At 37.0% G+C, this 5461-nt stretch overlaps 1 long non-coding RNA gene across 1 annotated transcript; it reads left to right on the forward strand.

Moving 5' to 3' along the window:
* Positions 1–900: 900 nt before the first annotated feature.
* Positions 901–2892, forward strand: LOC144639813 (uncharacterized). Its single transcript, XR_013568218.1, has 2 exons — positions 901–1103; positions 2332–2892. It is a non-coding gene; the product is annotated as an uncharacterized LOC144639813 (long non-coding RNA).
* The last annotated feature ends 2569 nt before the right edge of the window (positions 2893–5461 follow it).

The following is a 5461-nucleotide window of genomic DNA, read 5'->3' on the forward strand; positions in this document are numbered from 1 at the left end:
TGTATGTGTTAGAAGCAGAAATGATTGTGGTTTATTTCCATCAAAGTTGTGTCATGTTGTCATAAGTTATAGTAATTGGACTGAGTGGAGTACAATTCAGGGAGTAATCGGGCAAGTAATTTCAAAAATTGGCCGAGCGCCCAGTGCAAGGACAATTTGAAATTATGAGCACATTTACTCTCTGAATTGTACGACACGAGGTCCAATTACTAATTAACCGTATCAATAACAAAATTCGAGGTTAGGAAGTCTTTGAGAATCTTTTTTAGTGTGAAAAAGTCAATTGTAAATTCGAATGGTTGTACGAACAGTGGGAAAACAGCAAGAAAGAACCCATTTGTATTAATATTCATCGACCGATTAGGTGTCTTCGTTCAAACAATGATCATCTGCGACTGCAGAGACCAGTCTTTAAGACCAAGAATTACGGTGGGCGCGCTTTTTCATCTTGCGCGCCAACATTGTGGAACAGTCTCCCACTTGATGTGAGGAGTGCCCCATCGGTTGATACTTTTAAAACTAAGCTTAAAACGTTTTTATTCAATAATGATCTTTAGTATTTTTCTTTTTTAATGAATTTTAGTATTTTATAATGAGCTTTAGTATTTTTTTATGAATTTTAGTATTTTTAATGATCTTTAGATTTTAAGAATTTAGTATTTATCCTATATTGTAATTTTAAATATTTTTTACTTGTAAGGGCATTGAGATTTTTAATGTAATGCACTAGAAATAAATTATTAATTATTATTGTATGCGTGTGTTTGACGCGCGAATGGCATAGGTGTCCAATTACAGGTATCCAATTTGAATTTGTTCAAATTGGATACCTGTAATTGGACACCCACGTAATCGCGCGCCAATTACGCGACAAATAGGTGCGCGCACAACCAATCAAAATCGAGAATTTATTTATAGATACAATTATTATTATAATAACCTGCATGTTTTTTTTCTGTTGTAGTGGTAATGCGCCAGAAACAAGAGGCACTGCATTTGTTGTGTATGAAGATATTTTTGATGCAAAAAATGCCTGTGACCACCTGTCTGGCTTCAATGTATGCAACCGATACCTGGTTGTTCTGTACTATCAATCCACCAAAGTAAGGGGATTAAAGTATTTAACAAGGGTGTGCTCTAAGAAAAATTACAAGGAGCCCAAAGGTTCTGAACTATGAGATCCAGGGTGCCCAGCATAAAGTTTATATGAAAGAAATAAGATTATCTGGTCACCCAAAGACAAAAGTTAGTCGCCTGAGGCACCCGGGCACCCTTAGAGCACAGCCCTGTAATAATTACTATTGCACTCTATTGTATGGCTAGAGCTTGTTAAGATATAACATGCATTGTGATTGTTATTATTAAATGGATTTTCCTGTAATGCCCAGGGGAATGATGACTGATGCTACATGTAGCTTTTTGGCAAAATGCAGGCAATGCTCAACAAAGAGAGCCATATAGTAACTTTTTATTAACTACTACTAGCTTGGGACTATACTAGGAGAGTATCACCCTTGGTCTTTCTCGTACACTTCTTGCTTTGCTCAGTCTGAACCGGAACGACATCTGGCCCCAGGTTGTTGAAAGGATGCATTATGTCATCCAATGGATTGTGTAGTCTTTTTTGTGAACACTTATTCACCGGATAGTAATTTACCTGGTGGATAGAGCAGTTTTCAATTTAGTGTCGTAAAACCAAAACCAAAATAATTACTCTGGCCAATCACAAAGGACACAGACAATCCAGTGAACCAATCAAAACTCGAAGCAAATACATGTAGCTGTCAACGAATCGCGGGAAAACGTACGCGAGCGAGTCACGATTGGTTTTGGTTTTACTCCTGATTGGCCGAGAAAGTTGCGCAAAATTTTTAAACCAATCACTAAGCGTAGTGAACGCAAAACCAAAGCAAACGCAAATTACTTTTGACACTTACTTGTTCACTCAAGTGAAAACCGCTCTAATGTTCCTTTTGCATAATTGGTAATACCGGTACTCTACCAGTTTAGCCCTCGCATTTGGTTGATAAGAAGTAAATCCACAGACTGCAAAGAGTCCTTCAGTCTGGTCACCTGTGTATGAAGCATAACTTCTTCCCAGACTCTGTTCCCAAGTGTCCAATTCAACACTCACTCCACTGTTTTGTCTGGAATGGATGATAACTACTGAGCAATAATCTCTTTAGAAATAATGTTGAAGAAAGTTTAGTGCCAGTTCTAAACATTGCTCAACCGAAAATGAAATGTGCCCAGACTGACAGGCAAAAAAAAACATATCTTGACTTGTCTTTAATATGAGTTGAATTTTGATCAATCTCTTTTTTCCCACAGGCTTTCCAGAAACTGGACAAGGAAAAGAAGAGACAAGAACTGGAAAAAATGAGGGAAAAATATGGAATTAGTAAAGACAAGTGATAGGATGAAGAAAAACTGTAGAATGTGTATTTATTTTTTCAGTTATCTGTGACTGGAATGTAAAGTAAAAACATTTTTGTAACTTACTACTTAGAGAAAATACTTGATAAAGCGAGCAACTCTGACATAGTACATCTGAAGTTAACCTTTCTTGTCATTTTTTTTTTTTTCATTTCCTATGAGATACTTTGTATTTTATTTTCTTTCTCGTTTGTGATTGCCATGTAAAAGTGGCCAGTTAATTCTGTCCAAAGGGTGGCCATAAAGTGAGATTTAACTGTAGTTCAGCTGAAAGGTGCCATGTTTAGCATGTCATAATCACTTTAAAACAAGTTGGCTGACAGGACAAAGAAGTATAGTTCAGATGTTTTGTAATGTGAATATTGTAAACACTTAAATCATTCAACATCCTGTGCTGTTTTTGCTCTGTAAAAATAAACACAACCATTAGCACTGATTAAATTTGAATTCATCTTGCTGTTGGTAGTTGTCTTTGGGTAAAAGTGACCCTTGGACATGGATTTCTAAAGGCTGTGAGCACAACAGACCATGTCACTGGGCTAAAAAAAATTTCCTCCTGTGGAAACTGTATTGAGTACTTGTTACGGAAACGAACAAATGACTGAATGAATGTATCTTCATTTCAAAAACTCTGCCTTGAGGGAAGGTAGAAGAGATGTACTTGTCCAAAAAACACATCAGGTCGTTTGCTGCAGTTCTAGCAAAAACACTCAAAATAAGCAGACAGGTCTTTCAACACTTGGATTTGTGACCATTTGTTATAACAATACATACAGTAACCACAAAGTAGAGTGGGTGAACCTGGGCCCTTCAAATTAACCTTGCACGCTCTCCAAAAGGCGGGCTAGGAGGAACAAAATATAGTTTTACTACTTTTGTGGTATGATAAGTTGCGTTTTCCAAGTCGTGTGTGACTAGCAATCACCACAAGCTCTCCATCCTGTTTGCAACAGGTTAAACAGGCAAAAGAGAGCAGTCTCAAAAATGCTGATAATATTTTGTAGTTTGTAGTTACAATAATGTAAGAATGCGCATTGTGGAAGAATTTCTCATTATTTATCAGCCTTCGAAAGAAAAGAATATAATATTCTTAAGATGAATAGACAGAATAGTGTAAAACTTAGTTTGATAAAACGTTGATTGTTTCGCAGAAATCGTCATTGTTCACAGAGAATCTTTTGCTATTGGCCGTTCCGAGGTTGCGCAGGGAACTGGGGCGAGTTTCAAATTTCAAGTAATCGATAATCTGACACCACCGCATGAAAGATCGCGATGAGATTGGTTATTTGACCAAGTTTGATGGAGGGTGCTAATGGGGTTAACAGTTAACTGACAATTGGCCAAAAAAATAGTAGTTAACTGATATTTGGCCACAAAATTAGTAGTTAACTGATAAATGAAAAGTTAACAGTTAAGTGACATTCTTTTAATTATACTGAATACGATTGTTGCTGTTAATAAAAACAACAAGTTTTTTCCTAACACCAAAGCTATTTCGTGACATTTACCTACCCCGCTGCGTGACCAGGTGACATGTTAACTGATATTATAGTTATGCGGAAGGTACCAGGGTCGTACCAGGCACATGTTGATCTCCGTGATGGCGTCAAGTGGGGCGTGGTCAAAGTTATTCTAAGTTTTTACGAGATGATGACGAAGGATCGACATTCAAACGAAAACAGATGTCGCGTACTCTTTGAAATGGCAAATCACAACTCAATGGACATAGCTTGTAAACATTTGATCGATTTTATGGAAATCAGTCAAACGACAAGCGGAAAAATTTGGACTCGGTGCATTTGACTTAAATTTGTTACCAACGCACGGACCTGCCCTGGGCACTAAAATGACGGTCGTATCATACTAATCAGTGTTTGACATACGCACCCATTACAAGCCCACTGAAACATTTCAGTACACTCATCACTCCTCGTGTCACCCACCAGAAGTTAGTAAAGGTTTTATCAATGGGACGCCTGTGACTGCTTAGAACAAATTACTCTCAAACAAAATTTTATGAGAAAATCCGACCAAGAGAAAAGCCCTGGGAACGAGGTTGTAAAAAATCAAGCACTTCTAATGAGATGTTAATTTTGAACACAGGAAGTAGACCCTCCAACCAAAATTTAAATCTTGTCTTTTGTAACGCAATACCAACCTGCAGTACCAAACACAGTACGAACTTGAAGCAAATTCGCATGAAAAATTGGCATTTAATAGAACAACAACCATTGCACAAGAAAATATTCAAAGAACCTTCCCTAATATTATACAAAAGGGGTAGGTCTTTCAAAGATATACTCGTGAGATCGAAATTATGAAAATGGCTAATACACGTGCGTGAGAGTCGTGAATGCCTGTCTTTTTATTTTTTTATCACTGACATGCTGAAGTAAAGAAAATTCAGGTTATGACGCAATAATTTTCGCTGTAAGAAAAGGAAAGTTAATAGATAACTGAAATAAGTAGTTAGCTGACAATTGGCCAAAAAAATAGCAGTTAACTGACAATTGGCCTAAAAATTAGTAGTTAACTGACAATTGGGAACCCCCATTAGCACCCTCTTGATGCTTTCAGGATGCAGAGAAACGAAGTTATGGACCTTGATTGGTTAAAAAATCCATACAAACGTCTCTAATTGTAAGCCAGCGTCCCCCAAAACCATATAAACTCTTAAAATGTTTATCCGTTTTGTAACAGCTGTAAAATCCTGCCAAATACCCATTATTTGAAAGAAACTAAGATGAAAATCACTATTTTGCCCATTTTAAAGAGTATCACAAAAATCATAAAAAATTTAAGAGTTTATATGGTTTTGGGGGACGCTGTCTCAAAAATAAGAGACGTTTGTATGGATTTTTACCATGTTTCAAGGTCCATAACTTCGTCTGTGTTCATCCTAAAAGCATCAAACTTGGTCAAATAACCAATCTCACTGGGTTCTTTCATGTGTGGTGTCAGATTATCGATTACTTGAAATTTGAAACTCGCCCCAGTTCCCTGCACAACCTCGGAACGGCCAATG

The sequence above is a fragment of the Oculina patagonica genome, unplaced genomic scaffold (assembly GCF_052425735.1).
Source record: "Oculina patagonica isolate OP01 unplaced genomic scaffold, crgOcupat unplaced1332, whole genome shotgun sequence".
Classification (NCBI taxonomy): domain Eukaryota; kingdom Metazoa; phylum Cnidaria; class Anthozoa; order Scleractinia; family Oculinidae; genus Oculina; species Oculina patagonica.